The following is a 25,000-nucleotide window of genomic DNA, read 5'->3' as shown; positions in this document are numbered from 1 at the left end:
CAGGTGTGAAACAGGGAAGGGACTCGGTGGGTATGCTAATTTGTTATAGAGCAGACCTAATTCACTCTATTAAATTAATCGAAACGGGAACATTTTACATTTGGCTAGAAATTCATCTCAACAGAGAATAATGTCCTCCTGTGTGCTACCTATATCCCCCCACTAGAATCCCCATACTTTAATGAAGACAGCTTCTCCATCCTGGAGGGGGAAATCAATCATTTCCAGGCCCAGGGACATGTACTAGTCTGTGGTGACCTAAATGCCAGAACTGGACAAGAACCTGACACCCTCAGCACACAGGGGGACAAACACCTACCTGGAGGTGACAGCATTCCCTCCCCCATAAGCCCCCCGAGGCACAACTACGACAACATAACCAACAAAAACAGGTCACAACTCCTGCAGCTCTGTCTCACACTGGGTATGTACATAGTCAATGGTAGGCTTTGAGGGGACTCCTACTGTAGGGACACCTAAAGCTCATCTCTTGGCAGCAGTACTGTAGACTACTTTATCACTGACCTCAACCCAGAGTAACTCAGAGCGTTCGCAGTCAGCCCACTGACACACCTATCAGACCACAACAAAATCACAGTCTACTTGAACAGAGCAATACTCAATAATGAGGCATCAAAGCGCCAAAGGAACTGAATAATATTAAGAAATGCTATAGATGGAAGGAAAGTAGTGTGGAACCCTACCAAAAAACAATTAGTCAACAGCAAATTCAATCCATTTTAGACAACTTCCTGGACAAAATATTTCACTGTAATAGTGAAGGTGTACACTTGGCAGTAGAAAACCTAAACAATATTTTACCTCTCAGCTTTCCTAAGAAATCAAAAAAAAATTCAACCAGAAAACCTAAGAAAATGAACAACAATGACAAATGGTTTAATGAAGAATGCAAAAACCTAAGAAAGAAATTGAGAAACCTGTCACACCAAAAACATAGAGACCCAGAAAACCTGAGTCTACGCCTTAACTATGATGAATCACTAAAACAATACAGAAATACACTACGGAAAATGAAGGAACAGCATGTCAGAAACCAGCTCAATGTCATTGAAGAATCCATAGACTCTAACCAATTCTGGGAAAATTGGAAAACACTAAACAAACAACAACACGAAGAGTTATCTATCCAAAATGGAGATGTATGGGTAAACCACTTCTCCAATATTTTTGGCTCTAAAACAACAAACAAACAGCTAAAACATGTACATATTATATGTGATCAAATACAAATCTTAGAATCAACTATCAAAGACTACCAGAACCCACTGGATTCTAGAATCAACTATCAAAGACTACCAGAACCCACTGGATTCTAGAATCAACTATCAAAGACTAGCAGAACCCACTGGATTCTAGAATCAACTATCAAAGACTACCAGAACCCACTGGATTCTAGAATCAACTATCAAAGACCAGAACCCACTGGATTCTAGAATCAACTATCAAAGACTAGCAGAACCCACTGGATTCTAGAATCAACTATCAAAGACTACCAGAACCCACTGGATTCTAGAATCAACTATCAAAGACTACCAGAACCCACTGGATTCTCCAATCACATTGAATGAACTACAGGACAAACAACAAACCCTCCAACCCAAAAAGGCCTGGTATGTTGATGGTATCCTACATGAAATCATCAAAAATACAGACCTGAAATTCCAATTGGCTATACTTACCGTACGACAGACCCCGTATTCACCCTGCACAGCCTAATTGACAAACAAGCCAAAACAAAGGCAAAGTCTTCTCATGCTTTGTTGATTTCAAAATAGCTTTTGACTCAATTTGTCATGAGGGTCTGCTATACACATTGATGGACAGTGGTGTTGGGGGAAAAACATAACACATTATAAAATCCATGTACACAAACAAGTGTGCGGTTAAAATTGGCAAAAAACACACACATTTCTTTCCACAGGGCCGTGAGGTGAGACAGAAATGCAGCTTAAGCCCCACCCTCTTCAACATATATATCAATGAATTGGCGACGGCACTAGAACAGTCTGCAGCACCCGGCCTCACCCTACTAGAATCTGAAGTCAAATGTCTACTGTTTTCTGATGATCTGGTGCTTCTGTCACCAACCAAGGAGGGCCTACAGCAGCACCTAGATCTTCTGCACAGGTTCTGTCAGGCCTGGGCCCTGATAGTAAGTCTCAGTAAGACAAAAATAATGGTGTTCCAAAAAGGTCCAATTGCCAGGACAACAAATACAAATTCCATCTAGACACCGTTGCCCTAGAGCACACAAAAAACGATACATACCTCGGCCTAAACATCAATCAATCAATCAAGTTTATTTTATATAGCCCTTCGTACATCAGCTAATATCTCGAAGTGCTGTACAGAAACCCAGCCTAAAACCCCAAACAGCAAGCAATGCAGGTGTAGAAGCACAGTGGCTAGGAAAAACTCCCTAGAAAGGCCAAAACCTAGGAAGAAACCTAGAGAGGAACCATCAGCGCCACAGGTAACTTCCACAAAGCTGTGAACGATCTGAGAGACAAGGCAAGAAGGCCCTTCTTGCCTTGTCTCTCAGATCATTCACAGCTTTATGGACATGACATTTGAAATGTCTTTATTCTTTGTCTTTTGTATTTTTTATTCAGTTAGACTATAGCTGTGTCCTGTATTCAGTTAGACTATAGCTGTGTCCTGTATTCAGTTAGACTATAGCTGTGTCCTGTATTCAGTTAGCCTATAGCTGTGTCCTGTATTCAGTTAACCTATAGCTGTGTCCTGTATTCAGTTAGCCTATAGCTGTGTCCTGTATTCAGTTAGACTATAGCTGTGTCCTGTATTCAGTTAGCCTATAGCTGTGTCCTGTATTCAGTTAACCTATAGCTGTGTCCTGTATTCAGTTAGCCTATAGCTGTGTCCTGTATTCAGTTAACCTATAGCTGTGTCCTGTATTCAGTTAGACTATAGCTGTGTTGTGTATTCAGTTAGCCTAGTGATGTGTCCTGTATTCAGTTAGCCTATAGCTGTGTCGTGTATTCAGTTAGCCTATAGCTGTGTCCTGTATTCAGTTAGACTATAGCTGTGTCGTGTATTCAGTTAGCCTAGTGATGTGTCCTGTATTCAGTTAGCCTATAGCTGTGTCCTGTATTCAGTTAGACTATAGCTGTGTCCTGTATTCAGTTAGACTATAGCTGTGTCCTGTATTCAGTTAGCCTAGTGATGTGTCCTGTATTCAGTTAGCCTATAGCTGTGTCCTGTATTCAGTTAGACTATAGCTGTGTCCTGTATTCAGTTAGACTATAGCTGTGTCCTGTATTCAGTTAGACTATAGCTGTGTCCTGTATTCAGTTAGCCTATAGCTGTGTCCTGTATTCAGTTAGACTATAGCTGTGTCCTGTATTCAGTTAGCCTATAGCTGTGTCCTGTATTCAGTTAGCCTATAGCTGTGTCCTGTATTCAGTTAGACTATAGCTGTGTCGTGTATTCAGTTAGCCTAGTGATGTGTCCTGTATTCAGTTAGCCTATAGCTGTGTCCTGTATTCAGTTAGACTATAGCTGTGTCCTGTATTCAGTTAGACTATAGCTGTGTCCTGTATTCAGTTAGCCTATAGCTGTGTCGTGTATTCAGTTAGCCTATAGCTGTGTCCTGTATTCAGTTAGACTATAGCTGTGTCGTGTATTCAGTTAGACTATAGCTGTGTCCTGTATTCAGTTAGCCTAGTGATGTGTCCTGTATTCAGTTAGCCTATAGCTGTGTCCTCTATTCAGTTAGACTATAGCTGTGTCCTGTATTCAGTTAGACTATAGCTGTGTCCTGTATTCAGTTAGACTATAGCTGTGTCCTGTATTCAGTTAGCCTAGTGATGTGTCCTGTATTCAGTTAGCCTATAGCTGTGTCCTGTATTCAGTTAGCCTATAGCTGTGTCCTCTATTCAGTTAGACTATAGCTGTGTCCTGTATTCAGTTAGACTATAGCTGTGTCCTGTATTCAGTTAGACTATAGCTGTGTCCTGTATTCAGTTAGCCTATAGCTGTGTCCTGTATTCAGTTAGACTATAGATGTGTCCTGTATTCAGTTAGACTATAGCTGTGTCCTGTATTCAGTTAGACTATAGCTGTGTCCTGTATTCAGTTAGACTATAGCTGTGTCCTGTATTCAGTTAGACTATAGATGTGTCCTGCATTCAGTTAGACTATAGATGTGTCCTGTATTCAGTTAGACTATAGATGTGTCCTGTATTCAGTTAGACTATAGCTGTGTCCTGTATTCAGTTAGACTATAGCTGTGCCCTGTATGTTTTCATGCAGGTCACTCACATGACCATACACAGCAGTGGAGTCTGCTGAGGGGAGGAGGGCTCATAATAATGTCTGGAATGGAGTCAGTGGAATGGTATCAACCACATGGAAATCATAGAAAACATGTGTTTGATGTGTCTGACACCATTCCACCTACTCCATTTCAGCCGTCCTCCCCTCAGCAGCCTCCACCGATACACACATCGTAATACACATATATGATATACCCCGTTTATACTTGTATCTAACATGCATCCTTTGTCCTGATCTTGTCCACATTTTGATTGTGCCCACATTTTTTAGACTGGTGTAGGTAGACAATTAAAGATATACTACTCTCCTTAATGCAACCGCTGTGTCAGATTTCAAAAAAGCTTTACGGAAAAAGCACACCATGCAATAATCTGAGTACGGAACTCAGAGACCAAAACAAGCCAAAGAGATATCCGCCATGTTGTGGAGTCAACAGAAGTCAGAAATAGCATTATAAATATTCACTTACCTTTGATGATCTTCATCGAAATGCACTCCCAGGAATCCCAGTTCGACAATAAATGTTTGTTTTGTTCGATAAAGTCCATAATTTATGTCCAAATACCTCCTTTTTTGTTCGCGCGTTTAGTTCACAAATCCAAATTCAAGAGGCGCAGACACTTGTCCAGACGAAAATCTTTAGGATGTTTTTATCATAAATCTTCAATAATGTTTCAACCGGACAATTCCTTTGTCTTTAGAAAGGAAAAGGAATGCAGCTTGCTCTCAAGGGCACACGCCTGACTTAGCTCATGGCATTCTGCCAGACACCTGACTCAAACAGCTCTTATTCTCTCCCCCTTCACAGTAGAAGCCTGAAACAAGGTTCTAAAGACTGTTGACATCTAGTGGAAGCCTTAGGAAGTGTAATCGGACCATATTTTACACTGTATCTTGGATAGGCAAAGACTTGAAAACCTACAAACCTCAGATTTCCTACTTCCTGGTTGGATTTTTTTCTCTGGTTTTTGCCTGCCATATGAGTTCTGTTATACATAGATATCATTCAAACAGTTTTAGAAACTTCAGAGTGTTTTCGATCCAAATCTACTAATAATAATATGCATATCTTAGCTTCTGGGCCTGAGTAGCAGGCAGTTTACTCTGGGCAACTTATTCATCCAAGCTACTCAATATTGCCCCCCAGTTTAAAAGATGGTTGGTGATCTTATTGTGAGATGTTGCTGACTACCACACGTTGTCAGGACGAAGGACTCATGTTAATGCCAAGTAATCACCTCTGAAGGTAGTCAGATACTTTGTCAGGACATAGAACTCATGTAAATGCCGTGTTACCACGGCTATGGAAACACACAGACGAACTCACAACACGTTTGAGAACTAACACACACATAAGATCACATGGAGTCTGTCTGCAAGAGATGATCAATGGCCACCAGGTCGTTCAGCTGCCTAGGGCTCCAATGGCCACCAGGTCGTTCAGCAGCCTAGGGCTCCAATGGCCACCAGGTCGTTCAGCAGCCTAGGGCTCCAATGGCCACCAGGTTGTCCAGCTGCCTAGGGCTCCAATGGCCCGCAGGTCATCCAGCAGCCTAGGGCTCCAATGGCCCGCAGGTCATCCAGCAGCCTAGGGCTCCAATGGCCACCAGGTCGTCCAGCTGCCTAGGGCTCCAATGGCCCGCAGGTCGTCCAGCAGCCTAGGGCTCCAATGGCCCGCAGGTCATCCAGCAGCCTAGGGCTCCAATGGCCACCAGATTGTCCAGCTGCCTAGGGCTCCAATGGCCACCAGGTCGTCCAGCTGCCTAGGGCTCCAATGGCCACCAGGTCGTCCAGCTGCCTAGGGCTCCAATGGTCCGCAGGTCGTCCAGCAGCCTAGGGCTCCAATGGCCACCAGGTCGTCCAGCTGCCTAGGGCTCCAATGGCCACCAGGTCGTCCAGCTGCCTAGGGCTCCAATGGCCACCAGGTCGTCCAGCTGCCTAGGGCTCCAATGGCCTCCAGGTCGTCCAGCTGCCTAGAGTTCCATAGATAGACTGTTTTATATTTATTGCAAGTTCAGATCCTGGGTCTGATGAGAAAAATCTGTCGGGAAGTTAGCTGGCAACCACAGGGTTTCTGGTATCAAATCCTAGATGCCATTGCCTGCCGTTGTGCCATTGAACAAAGCACATAACCCCCACAACAACTGCTCCACGGTTGCCGAGTGTGGCACTAGTTCATTTAGCAGACAACATCTGCTTAGCATTCAGTGGCATTATTTTATATTATGAAGAATACATTTGAACAAAGCTGAATAAAATAGAAAGGATATTTTCTCCAAATGATTTGATATGATTAATTTAGAGTTTTTTATGTAACTTTAGTTGTGATACAAACGTTGGGCTATATGTTTTTTAATACATTATAAGGCTGCATGATGCGACTCAAATGATTTTTTTGATAAAAGTTGCATGAAAAGGCATGAGCTCTGTTTTTTTTTTGTACGCAGGCTGTACACACTTCATCAGTCTCTCATTCACAATTTGACAAGCACTTGATAACGCTTCAAATGTCCCGGCTGCATCCCCTTTGTGTGGCCGTAATGTTAACCTACAAAATCCATGCCTTATGCGGCCAGTGGCCGTTGTGCCCTTGGGCTGAATATAATAATTATAATTCCCTTCTCCCGGCTGTGTTCCCGAAAGGACCTCTCACTCACATGGCTCTCAGTCACCTAATTGGGTCTTTCTCGCAGGCTACAAGTGAAGACCGACACATCGGGTGTCACGGCCGTTGAAAGGAGAGGACCACGGTGCAGCGTGGGTAGCGTACATTTTCTTTTATTTAATAAAAATGACGCCGAACAAAACAATAAACACTACAAAAACAAACCGTGAAGTTAAAGGCTAATGTGCCCTAAACAAAGTCAACTTCCCACAAACACAGGTGGAAAAAAGGGCTACCTAAGTATGGTTCTCAATCAGAGACAACGATAGACAGCTGTCCCTGATTGAGAACCACACCCGGCCAAAAACATAGAACTACAAAACATAGAACATAGAACATAGAATACCCACCCCAACTCACTCCCTGACCAAACCAAAATAGAGACATAAAAAGGATCTCTAAGGTCAGGGCGTGACAACTGCGCATCTTATCCGATTCCGAGACGCATATTGAAGATATTGGAAGAACTGTCCACATTTACTTTTCGTCAGACAACAAGATGAGTAGGCCTAATGAATAGCAGAAGCACTCGCCTGTCAATCTACTATCCCCCCATAGTACAAAAGTTGACCTATTCCATTCTGTGTGAGAAATAAATATTCCAAACATAGGCCATTGCAGTCGTGGGATGTGATAGATCCCAAATTAATAAAACCACAAAAAAAAAAACCTGCTTTAAGCAATGAGCCTGATGCAACAGATCCGAACATTTAGCTTTAAATGTTGCTAAACTATGAGGGTATTTATTTACATTATAAGCACAGCAAAGCGCACACAGCAGTAGGCTATAAAGCGCAAATGTTCCATTAGCAGGAAAACACCATTATCAAAAAGACATCACAAATGCAATTATGCATCTAATGCTTTTATTTTATTATAAACGTGCATTTTTATGGTGAAAATTATCTTCACCGAACTTGTAAACTCAGGCGCTTCATTTTGTTGCAAGTTAGGCTCTACACCTGTTGTAAAGCAGATTCATGTGCTTCATTTTATTACGTTTTTCGTTCACTTTAGTTGTGATACTAACCTTATTAAAACATATAGGACTATGGGCTATGCTACATGAGGTGTGATACTAACCTTATTAAAACATATAGGCCTATGGGCTAGGCTACATGAGGTGTGATACTAACCTTATTAAAACATATAGGGCTATGGGCTAGGCTACATGAGGTGTGATACTAACCCTATTAAAACATATAGGACTATGGGCTAGGCTACATGAGGTGTGATACTAACCTTATTAAAACATATAGGACTATGGGCTAGGCTACATGATGTGTGATACTAACCTTATTAAAACATATAGGCCTATGGGCTAGGCTACATGAGGTGTGATACTAACCTTATTAAAACATATAGGACTATGGGCTAGGCTACATGAGGTGTGATACTAACCTTATTAAAACATAGGACTATGGACTAGGTTACATGAGGTGTGATACTAACCTTATTAAAACATATAGGACTATGGGCTAGGCTACATGAGGTGTGATACTAACCTTATTAAAACATAGGCCTATGGGCTAGGCTACATGAGGTGTGATACTAACCCTATTAAAACATATAGGACTATGGGCTAGGCTACATGAGGTGTGATACTAACCCTATTAAAACATATAGGGCTATGGGCTAGGCTACATGAGGTGTGATACTAACCCTATTAAAACATATAGGACTATGGGCTAGGCTACATGAGGTGTGATACTAACCTTATTAAAACATATAGGACTATGGGCTATGCTACATGAGGTGTGATACTAACCTTATTAAAACATATAGGACTATGGGCTAGGCTACATGAGGTGTGATACTAACCTTATTAAAACATAGGACTATGGACTAGGTTACATGAGGTGTGATACTAACCTTATTAAAACATATAGGACTATGGGCTAGGCTACATGAGGTGTGATACTAACCTTATTAAAACATAGGCCTATGGGCTAGGCTACATGAGGTGTGATACTAACCCTATTAAAACATATAGGACTATGGGCTAGGCTACATGAGGTGTGATACTAACCCTATTAAAACATATAGGACTATGGGCTACATGAGGTGTGATACTAACCTTATTAAAACATATAGGACTATGGGCTAGGCTACATGAGGTGTGATACTAACCTTATTAAAACATATAGGACTATGGGCTAGGCTACATGAGGTGTGATACTAACCCTATTAAAACATATAGGACTATGGGCTAGGCTACATGAGGTGTGATACTAACCTTATTAAAACATATAAGACTATGGGCTAGGCTACATGAGGTGTGATACTAACCTTATTAAAACATATAGGCCTATGGGCTAGGCTACATGAGGTGTGATACAGACCTTATTAAAACTTATTTGGGATAGGGGGCAGTATTTTCACGTCCGGATGAAAAGCATGCCCAGAGTAAACGTCCTGCTACAAAGCCATAAAAGCTAGAATATGCATATTATTAGTAGATTTGGATAGAAAACACTCTGAAGTTTCTAAAACTGTTTGAATGATGTCTGTGAGTATAACAGAACTCGTCAGACAGGCAAAAACCTGAGAAAAAAATCCAACCAGAAAGTGAGAAATCTGAGGTTGGTCCATTTTCAACTCTGCTCCTATTGAAGATACAGTGGGATAGTGGTAATGTTGCACTTCCTAAGGCTTCCACTAGATGTCAACAGTCGTTAGAACCTTGTCTGATGCCTTTACTGTTTAGTGGGGCCGAAGGAGAGAGGAATGAGTCAGGTCTGCCATGAGCTGACCATGCTCTGACCATGCGCATTCACGTGAGAACGAGCTCTGTTCCATCCCAATTCTGAAGACACAGGAATACTCCTGTTGGAACATTATTGAAGAATTATGTTAAAAACATCCTAAAGATTGATTCAATACTTCGTTTGTCATGTTTTTACGGACTGTAATATAACTTTTTTAAACTTTTTCGTCCGTACTTTCCGCTGGACATGCCCGCGAGTCGTGAGATTGGAAAGTGTACTGAACGCTAGAACAACAAGGAGGAATTTGAACATAAATGATGGACTTTATCGAACAAAACTAACATTTATTGTGGAACTGGGATTCCTGGGAGTACAGAATGAAGATCATTAAAGGTAAGTGAATGTTTATATTGTTACTTCTGACTTTTGTTGACTGCATAATATATGCAGTCAACAGAAGTCAGAAGTAACAATATATATATGCATAATACTTGCAAACATTTCTTAAAAAACTGTTTTCGCTCCGTCATTATGGGGTGTTGTGTGTAGATTGATGCGGAAAAACATGTTTTCAATCCATTTTATAATAAGGCTGTAACGAAACAACGTGTGGAAAAAGTCAAGGGGTCTGAACACTTTCCCAATGCACTGTAACTAGTATGTTACAACACTTCCTAAAATAAGCTTGAAACCACTTAAAGTCCCTTCCAACTTTACTTTTAAATAGACCAAAATTAATCTTATATAGCAGAGCGAGAGAGAGAGAGAGAGAGAGAGAGAGAGAGACAGAGAGAGACAGAGAGACCGAGAGAGAGGGAGAGAGAGAGAGAGAGAGAGACCGAGAGAGAGGGAGAGAGAGCGAGAGCGAGAGAGAGAGCGAGGGAGAGAGAGCGAGAGCGAGAGAGAGAGCGAGAGAGCGAGTGAGAGACTGAGAGAGAGAGACTGAGAGAGCGAGAGAGAGTTTTCTGCTTGACTGAGTCATCAGCATTTGGCCTTATTGAAATGAAAGACCCTCATACTCATGCATCAGCGGAGCCGGAATTAACAGAAAGGAGAAAGAAATCTGCTTGTAATTGGTCATAATTACATCGTCTTTGTCGTGAGCAGCTGCCCTCCATTCAGGCCCGGGTCAAACACATTTAAATGGGCACTGTAGCTAACACAGGAAGAAACTTTACTTTAAAAAGACACTGGACTTTTAAATCAAAGCAAGATTTATTTATACACCACATTTCAGACATGGATGTAATACAATGTGCTTTACAGGGGGAAAAAACTAATAAAGAACAATGAAACTAAAAGCTGAAATATTTACTGCACTACAAACATAACAAAAGAATGACACAAACTGAAGAACTAAAAAGCCTCCTGAGGAAAATCAAAGCTAAAATGTGTGTTTTTAAGATCTCTTTTAGTTATGTCCACAGTTTCGGTCCCCCTCAGGTTCTCTGGCAGGCTATTCCAGAGGCTGGGGGCATAGTAACTACAGGCTGGGGGCATAGTAACTACAGGCTGGAGGCATAGTAACTAAAGGCTGGGGGAATAGTAACTAAAGGCTGGGGCTATAGTAACTACAGGCTGGGGGCATAGTAACTACAGGCTGGGGGAATAGTAACTAAAGGCTGGGGGCATAGTAACTACAGGCTGGGGGCATAGTAACTACAGGCTGGGGGCATAGTAACTAAAGGCTGGGGGAATAGTAACTAAAGGCTGGGGGCATAGTAACTACAGGCTGGGGGCATAGTAACTAAAGGCTGGGGGAATAGTAACTAAAGGCTGGGGGCATAGTAACTAAAGGCTGGGGGCATAGTAACTAAAGGCTGGGGGCATAGTAACTACAGGCTGGGGGCATAGTAACTACAGGTTGGGGGCATAGTAACTACAGGCTAGGGGCATAGTAACTACAGGCTGGGGACATAGTAACTAAAGGCTGGGGGCATAGTAACTAAAGGCTGGGGGCATAGTAACTAAAGGCTGGGGGCATAGTAACTACAGGCTGGGGGCATAGTAACTACAGGTTGGGGGCATAGTAACTACAGGCTGGGGGCATAGTAACTAAAGGCTGGGGACATAGTAACTACAGGCTGGGGGCATAGTAACTACAGGCTGGAGGCATAGTAACTACAGGCTGGGGGCATAGTAACTAAAGGCTGGGGGCATAGTAACTAAAGGCTGGGGACATAGTAACTACAGGCTGGGGGCATAGTAACTACAGGCTGGGGGCATAGTAACTACAGGCTGGGGGCATAGTAACTACAGGCTGGGGGCATAGTAACTACAGGCTGGGGGCATAGTAACTAAAGGCTGGGGGCATAGTAACTAAAGGCTGGGGACATAGTAACTACAGGCTGGGGGCATAGTAACTACAGGCTGGGGGCATAGTAACTACAGGCTGGAGGCATAGTAACTAAAGGCTGGGCGTATAGTAACTACAGGCTGGTGGCATAGTAACTACAGGCTGGGGGCATAGTAACTAAAGGCTGGGGGTATAGTAACTACAGGCTGGGGGCATAGTAACTACAGGCTGGGGGCATAGTAACTACAGGCTGGAGGCATAGTAACTACAGGCTGGAGGCATAGTAACTACAGGCTGGGGGCATAGTAACTACAGGCTGGGGGCATAGTAACTACAGGCTGGGGGCATAGTAACTACAGGCTGGGGGCATAGTAACTACAGGCTGGGGGCATAGTAACTAAAGGCTGGGGGAATAGTAACTACAGGCTGGGGGCATAGTAACTACAGGCTGGGGGCATAGTAACTACAGGCTGGGGGCATAGTAACTACAGGCTGGGGGCATAGTAACTAAAGGCTGGGGGAATAGTAACTACAGGCTGGGGGCATAGTAACTACAGGCTGGGGGCATAGTAACTACAGGCTGGGGGCATAGTAACTAAAGGCTGGGGGCATAGTAACTAGAAGGCTGGGGGAATAGTAACTAAAGGCTGGGGGCATAGTAACTAAAGGCTGGGGGCATAGTAACTAAAGGCTGGGGGCATAGTAACTAAAGGTTGGGGGCATAGTAACTACAGGCTGGGGGCATAGTAACTACAGGCTGGGGGCATAGTAACTACAGGCTGGGGACATAGTAACTAAAGGTTGGGGGCATAGTAACTGCAGGCTGGGGGTATAGTAACTAAAGGTTGGGGGCATAGTAACTAAAGGCTGGGGGCATAGTAACTAAAGGCTGGGGGTATAGTAACTACAGGCTGGGGGCAGAGTAACTAAAGGCTGGGGGCATAGTAACTAAAGGCTGGGGGCATAATAACTACAGGCTGGAGACATAGTAACTAAAGGCTGGGGGCATAGTAACTAAAGGCTGGGGGCATACTAACTACAGGCTGGGGGCATAGTAACTACAGGCTGGGGGAATAGTAACTACAGGCTGGGGGCATAGTAGCTACAGGCTGGGGGCATAGTAGCTACAGACTGGGGGCATAGTAACTAAAGGCTTGGGGCATAGTAACTACAGGCTGGGGGCATAGTAACTACAGGCTGGGGTCATAGTAACTAAAGGCTGGGGGCATAGTAACTACAGGCTGGGGTCATAGTAACTAAAGGCTGGGGGCATAGTAACTACAGGCTGGGGTCATAGTAACTACAGGCTGGGGTCATAGTAACTAAAGGCTGGGGGCATAGTAACAAAAGGCTGGGGGCATGGTAACTAAAGGCTGGGGGCATAGTAACAAAAGGCTGGGGGCATGGTAACTAAAGGCTGGGGGCATGGTAACTAAAGGCTGGGGGCATAGTAACTACAGACTGGGGGCATAGTAACTAAAGGCTTGGGGCATAGTAACTACAGGCTGGGGGCATAGTAACTACAGGCTGGGGTCATAGTAACTAAAAGCTGGGGGCATGGTAACTAAAGGCTGGGGACATAGTAACTAAAGGCTGGGGGCATAGTAACTACAGGCTGGGGTCATAGTAACTACAGGCTGGGGGCATAGTAACTACAGGCTGGGAGCAAAGTAACTACAGGCTGGGGTCATAGTAACTACAGGCTGGGGGCATAGTAACTACAGGCTGGGAGCAAAGTAACTACAGGCTGGGGGCATAGTAACTACAGGCTGGGGGCATAGTAACTACAGGCTGGGGGCATAGTAACTACAGGCTGGGGGCATAGTAACTACAGGCTGGGGGCATAGTAACTACAGGCTGGGGGCATAGTAACTACAGGCTGGGGGCATAGTAACTACAGGCTGGGGGAATAGTAACTAAAGGCTGGGGGCATAGTAACTAAAGGCTGGGGGCATAGTAACTAAAGGCTGGGGGCATAGTAACTACAGGCTGGGGGCATAGTAACTACAGGTTGGGGGCATAGTAACTACAGGCTAGGGGCATAGTAACTACAGGCTGGGGACATAGTAACTAAAGGCTGGGGGCATAGTAACTAAAGGCTGGGGGCATAGTAACTAAAGGCTGGGGGCATAGTAACTACAGGCTGGGGGCATAGTAACTACAGGTTGGGGGCATAGTAACTACAGGCTGGGGGCATAGTAACTAAAGGCTGGGGACATAGTAACTACAGGCTGGGGGCATAGTAACTACAGGCTGGAGGCATAGTAACTACAGGCTGGGGGCATAGTAACTAAAGGCTGGGGGCATAGTAACTAAAGGCTGGGGACATAGTAACTACAGGCTGGGGGCATAGTAACTACAGGCTGGGGGCATAGTAACTACAGGCTGGGGGCATAGTAACTACAGGCTGGGGGCATAGTAACTACAGGCTGGGGGCATAGTAACTAAAGGCTGGGGGCATAGTAACTAAAGGCTGGGGACATAGTAACTACAGGCTGGGGGCATAGTAACTACAGGCTGGGGGCATAGTAACTACAGGCTGGAGGCATAGTAACTAAAGGCTGGGCGTATAGTAACTACAGGCTGGTGGCATAGTAACTACAGGCTGGGGGCATAGTAACTAAAGGCTGGGGGTATAGTAACTACAGGCTGGGGGCATAGTAACTACAGGCTGGGGGCATAGTAACTACAGGCTGGAGGCATAGTAACTACAGGCTGGAGGCATAGTAACTACAGGCTGGGGGCATAGTAACTACAGGCTGGGGGCATAGTAACTACAGGCTGGGGGCATAGTAACTACAGGCTGGGGGCATAGTAACTACAGGCTGGGGGCATAGTAACTAAAGGCTGGGGGAATAGTAACTACAGGCTGGGGGCATAGTAACTACAGGCTGGGGGCATAGTAACTACAGGCTGGGGGCATAGTAACTACAGGCTGGGGGCATAGTAACTAAAGGCTGGGGGAATAGTAACTACAGGCTGGGGGCATAGTAACTACAGGCTGGGGGCATAGTAACTACAGGCTGGGGGCATAGTAACTAAAGGCTGGGGGCATAGTAACTAGAAGGCTGGGGGAATAGTAACTAAAGGCTGGGGGCATAGTAACTACAGGCTGGGGGCATAGTAACTAAAGGCTGGGGGCATAGTAACTAAAGGTTGGGGGCATAGTAACTACAGGCTGGGGGCATAGTAACTACAGGCTGGGGGCATAGTAACTACAGGCTGGGGACATAGTAACTAAAGGTTGGGGGCATAGTAACTGCAGGCTGGGGGTATAGTAACTAAAGGTTGGGGGCATAGTAACTAAAGGCTGGGGGCATAGTAACTAAAGGCTGGGGGTATAGTAACTACAGGCTGGGGGCAGAGTAACTAAAGGCTGGGGGCATAGTAACTAAAGGCTGGGGGCATAATAACTACAGGCTGGAGACATAGTAACTAAAGGCTGGGGGCATAGTAACTAAAGGCTGGGGGCATACTAACTACAGGCTGGGGGCATAGTAACTACAGGCTGGGGGAATAGTAACTACAGGCTGGGGGCATAGTAGCTACAGGCTGGGGGCATAGTAGCTACAGACTGGGGGCATAGTAACTAAAGGCTTGGGGCATAGTAACTACAGGCTGGGGGCATAGTAACTACAGGCTGGGGTCATAGTAACTAAAGGCTGGGGGCATAGTAACTACAGGCTGGGGTCATAGTAACTAAAGGCTGGGGGCATAGTAACTACAGGCTGGGGTCATAGTAACTACAGGCTGGGGTCATAGTAACTAAAGGCTGGGGGCATAGTAACAAAAGGCTGGGGGCATGGTAACTAAAGGCTGGGGGCATAGTAACAAAAGGCTGGGGGCATGGTAACTAAAGGCTGGGGGCATGGTAACTAAAGGCTGGGGGCATAGTAACTACAGACTGGGGGCATAGTAACTAAAGGCTTGGGGCATAGTAACTACAGGCTGGGGGCATAGTAACTACAGGCTGGGGTCATAGTAACTAAAAGCTGGGGGCATGGTAACTAAAGGCTGGGGACATAGTAACTACAGGCTGGGGTCATAGTAACTACAGGCTGGGGTCATAGTAACTAAAGGCTGGGGGCATAGTAACAAAAGGCTGGGGGCATGGTAACTAAAGGCTGGGGGCATAGTAACAAAAGGCTGGGGGCATGGTAACTAAAGGCTGGGGGCATGGTAACTAAAGGCTGGGGGCATAGTAACTACAGACTGGGGGCATAGTAACTAAAGGCTTGGGGCATAGTAACTACAGGCTGGGGGCATAGTAACTACAGGCTGGGGTCATAGTAACTAAAAGCTGGGGGCATGGTAACTAAAGGCTGGGGACATAGTAACTAAAGGCTGGGGGCATAGTAACTACAGGCTGGGGTCATAGTAACTACAGGCTGGGGGCATAGTAACTACAGGCTGGGAGCAAAGTAACTACAGGCTGGGGTCATAGTAACTACAGGCTGGGGGCATAGTAACTACAGGCTGGGAGCAAAGTAACTACAGGCTGGGGGCATAGTAACTACAGGCTGGGGGCATAGTAACTACAGGCTGGGGGCATAGTAACTACAGGCTGGGGGCATAGTAACTACAGGCTGGGGGCATAGTAACTACAGGCTGGGGGCATAGTAACTACAGGCTGGGGGCATAGTAACTACAGGCTGGGGGAATAGTAACTAAAGGCTGGGGGCATAGTAACTAAAGGCTGGGGGCATAGTAACTAAAGGCTGGGGGCATAGTAACTACAGGCTGGGGGCATAGTAACTACAGGTTGGGGGCATAGTAACTACAGGCTAGGGGCATAGTAACTACAGGCTGGGGACATAGTAACTAAAGGCTGGGGGCATAGTAACTAAAGGCTGGGGGCATAGTAACTAAAGGCTGGGGGCATAGTAACTACAGGCTGGGGGCATAGTAACTACAGGTTGGGGGCATAGTAACTACAGGCTGGGGGCATAGTAACTAAAGGCTGGGGACATAGTAACTACAGGCTGGGGGCATAGTAACTACAGGCTGGAGGCATAGTAACTACAGGCTGGGGGCATAGTAACTAAAGGCTGGGGGCATAGTAACTAAAGGCTGGGGACATAGTAACTACAGGCTGGGGGCATAGTAACTACAGGCTGGGGGCATAGTAACTACAGGCTGGGGGCATAGTAACTACAGGCTGGGGGCATAGTAACTACAGGCTGGGGGCATAGTAACTAAAGGCTGGGGGCATAGTAACTAAAGGCTGGGGACATAGTAACTACAGGCTGGGGGCATAGTAACTACAGGCTGGGGGCATAGTAACTACAGGCTGGAGGCATAGTAACTAAAGGCTGGGCGTATAGTAACTACAGGCTGGTGGCATAGTAACTACAGGCTGGGGGCATAGTAACTAAAGGCTGGGGGTATAGTAACTACAGGCTGGGGGCATAGTAACTACAGGCTGGGGGCATAGTAACTACAGGCTGGAGGCATAGTAACTACAGGCTGGAGGCATAGTAACTACAGGCTGGGGGCATAGTAACTACAGGCTGGGGGCATAGTAACTACAGGCTGGGGGCATAGTAACTACAGGCTGGGGGCATAGTAACTACAGGCTGGGGGCATAGTAACTAAAGGCTGGGGGAATAGTAACTACAGGCTGGGGGCATAGTAACTACAGGCTGGGGGCATAGTAACTACAGGCTGGGGGCATAGTAACTACAGGCTGGGGGCATAGTAACTAAAGGCTGGGGGAATAGTAACTACAGGCTGGGGGCATAGTAACTACAGGCTGGGGGCATAGTAACTACAGGCTGGGGGCATAGTAACTAAAGGCTGGGGGCATAGTAACTAGAAGGCTGGGGGAATAGTAACTAAAGGCTGGGGGCATAGTAACTACAGGCTGGGGGCATAGTAACTAAAGGCTGGGGGCATAGTAACTAAAGGTTGGGGGCATAGTAACTACAGGCTGGGGGCATAGTAACTACAGGCTGGGGGCATAGTAACTACAGGCTGGGGACATAGTAACTAAAGGTTGGGGGCATAGTAACTGCAGGCTGGGGGTATAGTAACTAAAGGTTGGGGGCATAGTAACTAAAGGCTGGGGGCATAGTAACTAAAGGCTGGGGGTATAGTAACTACAGGCTGGGGGCAGAGTAACTAAAGGCTGGGGGCATAGTAACTAAAGGCTGGGGGCATAATAACTACAGGCTGGAGACATAGTAACTAAAGGCTGGGGGCATAGTAACTAAAGGCTGGGGGCATACTAACTACAGGCTGGGGGCATAGTAACTACAGGCTGGGGGAATAGTAACTACAGGCTGGGGGCATAGTAGCTACAGGCTGGGGGCATAGTAGCTACAGACTGGGGGCATAGTAACTAAAGGCTTGGGGCATAGTAACTACAGGCTGGGGGCATAGTAACTACAGGCTGGGGTCATAGTAACTAAAGGCTGGGGGCATAGTAACTACAGGCTGGGGTCATAGTAACTAAAGGCTGGGGGCATAGTAACTACAGGCTGGGGTCATAGTAACTACAGGCTGGGGTCATAGTAACTAAAGGCTGGGGGCATAGTAACAAAAGGCTGGGGGCATGGTAACTAAAGGCTGGGGGCATAGTAACAAAAGGCTGGGGGCATGGTAACTAAAGGCTGGGGGCATGGTAACTAAAGGCTGGGGGCATAGTAACTACAGACTGGGGGCATAGTAACTAAAGGCTTGGGGCATAGTAACTACAGGCTGGGGGCATAGTAACTACAGGCTGGGGTCATAGTAACTAAAAGCTGGGGGCATGGTAACTAAAGGCTGGGGACATAGTAACTAAAGGCTGGGGGCATAGTAACTACAGGCTGGGGTCATAGTAACTACAGGCTGGGGGCATAGTAACTACAGGCTGGGAGCAAAGTAACTACAGGCTGGGGTCATAGTAACTACAGGCTGGGGGCATAGTAACTACAGGCTGGGAGCAAAGTAACTACAGGCTGGGGGCATAGTAACTACAGGCTGGGGGCATAGTAACTACAGGCTGGGGGCATAGTAACTACAGGCTGGGGGCATAGTAACTACAGGCTGGGGGCATAGTAACTACAGGCTGGGGGCATAGTAACTACAGGCTGGGGGCATAGTAACTACAGGCTGGGGGCATAGTAACTACAGGCTGGGGGCATAGTAACTACAGGCTGGGGGCATAGTAACTACAGGCTGGGGGCATAGTAACTACAGGCTGGGGGCATAGTAACTACAGGCTGGGGGCATAGTAACTACAGGCTGGAGGCATAGTAACTACAGGCTGGGGGCATAGTAACTACAGGCTGGGGGTATAGTAACTACAGGCTGGGGGCATAGTAACTAAAGGCTGGGGGCATAGTAACTACAGGCTGGGGGCATAGTAACTACAGGCTGGGGTCATAGTAACTAAAGTCTGGGGGCATAGTAACTACAGGCTGGGGGCATAGTAACTAAAGTCTGGGGGCATAGTAACTACAGGCTGGGGGCATAGTAACTACAGGCTGGGGGCATAGTAACTACAGGCTGGGGGCATAGTAACTACAGGCTGGGGGCATAGTAACTACAGGCTGGGGGCATAGTACCTACAGGCTGGGGGCATAGTAACTACAGGCTGGGGGCAAAATAACTAAAGGCTGGGGGCATAGTACCTAAAGGCTGGGGGCATAGTAACTACAGGCTGGGGGCATAGTAACTACAGGCTGGAGGCATAGTAACTACAGGCTGGGGGCATAGTAACTACAGGCTGGGGGCATAGTAACTACAGGCTGGGGGCATAGTAACTACAGGCTGGGGGCATAGTAACTACAGGCTGGGGGCATAGTAACTACAGGCTGGGGGCATAGTAACTACAGGCTGGGGGCATAGTAACTACAGGCTGGAGGCATAGTAACTAAAGGCTGGGGGCATAGTAACTAAAGGCTGGGGGCATAGTAACTAAAGGCTGGGGGCATAGTAACTAAAGGCTGGGGGCATAGTACCTAAAGGCTGGGGGCATAGTAACTACAGGCTGGGGGAATAGTAACTACAGGCTGGGGGCATAGTAAATAAAGGCTGGGGGCATAGTAACTAAAGGCTGGGGGCATAGTAACTACAGGCTGGGGGCATAGTAACTACAGGCTGGGGGCATAGTAACTACAGGCTGGGGGCATAGTAACTAAAGGCTGGGGGCATAGTAACTAAAGGCTGGGGGCATAGTAACTAAAGGCTGGGGGCATAGTAACTAAAGGCTGGGGGCATAGTAACTACAGGCTGGGGCCATAGTAACTACAGGCTGGGGGCATAGTAACTACAGGCTGGGGGCATAGTAACTACAGGCTGGGGGCATAGTAACTACAGGCTGGGGGCATAGTAACTACAGGCTGGGGGCATAGTAACTAAAGGCTGGGGGCATAGTAACTACAGGCTGGGGGCATAGTAACTACAGGCTGGGGGCTTAGTAACTAAAGGCTGGGGACATAGTAACTACAGGCTGGGGGAATAGTAACTACAGGCTGGGGGCATAGTAACTACAGGCTGGGGGCATAGTAACTACAGGCTGGAGGCATAGTAACTACAGGCTGGGGGCATAGTAACTACAGGCTGGGGGCATAGTAACTACAGGCTGGAGGCATAGTAACTACAGGCTGGGGGCATAGTAACTACAGGCTGGGGGCATAGTAACTACAGGCTGGGGGCATAGTGACTACAGGCTGGGGGCATAGTGACTACAGGCTGGGGGTATAGTAACTACAGGCTGGGGGCATAGTAACTACAGGCTGGGGGCATAGTAACTACAGGCTGGGGACATAGTAACTACAGGCTGGGGGCATAGTAACTACAGGCTGGGGGCATAGTAACTACAGGCTGGGGGCATAGTAACTAAAGGCTGGGGGCATAGTAACTACAGGCTGGGGGCATAGTAACTACAGGCTGGGGGCATAGTAACTACAGGCTGGGGGCATGGTAACTACAGGCTGGGGGCATGGTAACTACAGGCTGGGGGCATGGTAACTACAGGCTGGGGGCATGGTAACTACAGGCTGGGGGCATAGTAACTACAGGCTGGGGGCATAGTAACTACAGGCTGGGGGCATAGTAACTACAGGCTGGGGGCATAGTAACTAAAGGCTGGGGACATAGTAACTACACCCTGGGGGAATAGTAACTAAAGGCTGTAACCCTCTGGCAGGTTATATACTGTAGAGTAGACTAGTAGTTTCTACTGTAGAGTAGACTAGTAGTTTCTACTGTAGAGTAGACTAGTAGTTTCTACTGTAGAGTAGACTAGTAGTTTCTACTGTAGAGTAGACTAGTAGTTTCTACTGTAGAGTAGACTAGTAGTTTCTACTGTAGAGTAGACTAGTAGTTTCTACTGTAGAGTAGACTAGTAGTTTCTACTGTAGACTAGACTAGTAGTTTCTACTGTAGAGTAGATTAGTAGTTTCTACTGTAGAGTAGACTAGTAGTTTCTACTGTAGAGTAGACTAGTAGTTTCTACTGTAGAGTAGACTAGAAGTTTCTACTGTAGAGTAGACTAGAAGTTTCTACTGTAGAGTAGACTAGTAGTTTCTACTATAGAGTAGACTAGTAGTTTCTACTGTAGAGTAGACTAGTAGTTTCTACTGTGGAGTAGACTAGTAGTTTCTACTGTAGAGTAGACTAGTAGTTTCTACTGTAGAGTAGACTAGTAGTTTCTACTGTAGAGTAGACTAGTAGTTTCTACTGTAGAGTAGACTAGTAGTTTCTACTGTAGAGTAGACTAGTAGTTTCTACTGTCTAAACTCTGACAGGTTATATATACTGTAGAGTAGACTAGTAGTTTCTACTGTAGAGTAGACTAGTAGTTTCTACTGTAGAGTAGACTAGTAGTTGCTACTGTCTAAACTCTGACAGGTTATATATACTGTAGAGTAGACTAGTAGTTTCTACTGTAGAGTAGACTAGTAGTTTCTACTGTAGAGTAGACTAGTAGTTTCTACTGTAGAGTAGACTAGTAGTTTCTACTGTAGAGTAGACTAGAAGTTTCTACTGTAGAGTAGACTAGTAGTTTCTACTGTAGAGTAGACTAGTAGTTTCTACTGTAGAGTAGACTAGTAGTTTCTACTGTAGAGTAGACTAGTAGTTTCTACTGTAGAGTAGACCTGTAGTTTCTACTGTAGAGTAGACCTGTAGTTTCTACTGTAGAGTAGACTAGTAGTTTCTACTGTAGAGTAGACTAGTAGTTTCTACTGTAGAGTAGACCTGTAGTTTCTACTGTAGAGTAGACCTGTAGTTTCTACTGTAGAGTAGACTAGTAGTTTCTACTGTAGAGTAGACTAGAAGTTTCTACTGTAGAGTAGACTAGAAGTTTCTACTGTAGAGTAGACTAGTAGTTTCTACTGTAGAGTAGACTAGTAGTTTCTACTGTAGAATAGACTAGTAGTTTCTACTGTAGAGTAGACTAGTAGTTTCTACTGTAGAGTAGACTAGTAGTTTCTGCTGTAGAGTAGACTAGTAGTTTCTACTGTAGAGTAGACTAGTAGTTTCTACTGTAGAGTAGACTAGTAGTTTCTACTGTAGAGGAGACTAGTAGTTTCTACTGTCTAAACTCTGACAGGTTATATATACTGTAGAGTAGACTAGTAGTTTCTACTGTAGAGTAGACTAGTAGTTTCTACTGTAGAATAGACTAGTAGTTTCTACTGTAGAGTAGACTAGTAGTTTCTACTGTAGAGTAGACTAGTAGTTTCTACTGTAGAGTAGACTAGTAGTTTCTACTGTAGAGTAGACTAGTAGTTTCTACTGTAGAGTAGACTAGTAGTTTCTACTGTAGAGTAGACTAGTAGTTTCTACTGTAGAGTAGACTAGTAGTTTCTACTGTAGAGTAGACTAGTAGTTTCTACTGTAGAGTAGACTAGTAGTTTCTACTGTAGAGTAGACTAGTAGTTTCTACAGTAGAGTAGACTAATAGTTTCTACAGTAGAGTAGACTAGTAGTTTCTACAGTAGAGTAGACTAGTAGTTTCTACTGTAGAGTAGACTAGTAGTTTCTAATGTAGAGTAGACTAGAAGTTTCTACTGTAGAGTAGACTAGTAGTTTCTACTGTAGAGTAGACTAGTAGTTTCTACTGTAGAGTAGACTAGTAGTTTCTACTGTAGAGTAGACTAGTAGTTTCTACTGTAGAGTAGACTAGTAGTTTCTACTGTAGAGTAGACTAGTAGTTTCTACTGTAGAGTAGACTAGTAGTTTCTACTGTAGAGTAGACTAGTAGTTTCTACTGTAGAGTAGACTAGTAGTTTCTACTGTAGAGTAGACTAGTAGTTTCTACTGTAGAGTAGACTAGTAGTTTCTACTGTAGAGTAGACTAGTAGTTTCTACTGTAGAGTAGACTAGTAGTTTCTACAGTAGAGTAGACTAGTAGTTTCTACAGTAGAGTAGACTAGTAGTTTCTACAGTAGAGTAGACTAGTAGTTTCTACTGTAGAGTAGACTAGTAGTTTCTACTGTAGAGTAGACTAGTAGTTTCTACTGTAGAGTAGACTAGTAGTTTCTACTGTAGAGTACACTAGTAGTTTCTACTGTAGAGTAGACTAGTATTTTCTACTGTAGAGTAGACTAGTAGTTTCTACTGTAGAGTAGACTAGTAGTTTCTACTGTAGAGTAGACTAGTAGTTTCTACTGTAGAGTAGATTAGTAGTTTCTGCTATAGAGTAGACCTGTAGTTTCTACTGTAGAGTAGACCTGTAGTTTCTACTGTAGAGTAGACCTGTAGTTTCTACTGTAGAGTAGACTAGTAGTTTCTACTGTAGAGTAGACTAGTAGTTTCTACTGTAGAGTAGACTAGTAGTTTCTACTGTAGAGTAGACTAGTAGTTTCTACTGTCTAAACTCTGACAGGTTATATACTGTAGAGTAGACTAGTAGTTTCTACTGTCGAGTAGACTAGTAGTTTCTACTGTAGAGTAGACTAGTAGTTTCTACTGTAGAGTATACTAGTAGTTTCTACAGTAGAGTAGACTAGTAGTTTCTATAGTAGAGTAGACTAGTAGTTTCTACAGTAGAGTAGACTAGTAGTTTCTACAGTAGAGTAGACTAGTAGTTTCTACTGTAGAGTAGACTAGTAGTTTCTACTGTAGAGTAGACTAGTAGTTTCTACTGTAGAGTAGACTAGTAGTTTCTACTGTAGAGTAGACTAGTAGTTTCTACTGTAGAGTAGACTAGTAGTTTCTACTGTAGAGTAGACTAGTAGTTTCTACTGTAGAGTAGACTAGTAGTTTCTACTGTAGAGTTGACTAGTAGTTTCTACTGTTGAGTAGACTAGTAGTTTCTACTGTCTAAACTCTGACAGGTTATATATACTGTAGAGTAGACTAGTAGTTTCTACTGTAGAGTAGACTAGTAGTTTCTACTGTAGAGTAGACTAGTAGTTTCTACTGTAGAGTAGACTAGTAGTTTCTACTGTAGAGTAGACTAGTAGTTTCTACTGTAGAGTAGACTAGTAGTTTCTAATGTAGAGTAGGCTAGAAGTTTCTACTGTAGAGTAGACTAGTAGTTTCTACTGTAGAGTAGACTAGTAGTTTCTACTGTAGAGTAGACTAGTAGTTTCTACTGTAGAGTAGACTAGTAGTTTCTACTGTAGAGTAGACTAGTAGTTTCTACTGTAGAGTAGACTAGTAGTTTCTACTGTAGAGTAGACTAGTAGTTTCTACTGTAGAGTAGACTAGTAGTTTCTACAGTAGAGTAGACTAGTAGTTTCTACAGTAGAGTAGACTAGTAGTTTCTACAGTAGAGTAGACTAGTAGTTTCTACTGTAGAGTAGACTAGTAGTTTCTACTGTAGAGTAGACTAGTAGTTTCTACTGTAGAGTACACTAGTAGTTTCTACTGTAGAGTAGACTAGTAGTTTCTACTGTAGAGTAGACTAGTAGTTTCTACTGTAGAGTAGACTAGTAGTTTCTACTGTAGAGTAGACTAGTAGTTTCTACTGTAGAGTAGATTAGTAGTTTCTGCTATAGAGTAGACCTGTAGTTTCTACTGTAGAGTAGACCTGTAGTTTCTACTGTAGAGTAGACCTGTAGTTTCTACTGTAGA

The sequence above is a fragment of the Salvelinus fontinalis genome, chromosome 27 (genome assembly GCF_029448725.1).
Source record: "Salvelinus fontinalis isolate EN_2023a chromosome 27, ASM2944872v1, whole genome shotgun sequence".
In the NCBI taxonomy this organism is placed as follows: domain Eukaryota; kingdom Metazoa; phylum Chordata; class Actinopteri; order Salmoniformes; family Salmonidae; genus Salvelinus; species Salvelinus fontinalis.
This window is presented reverse-complemented; position numbering follows the sequence as displayed.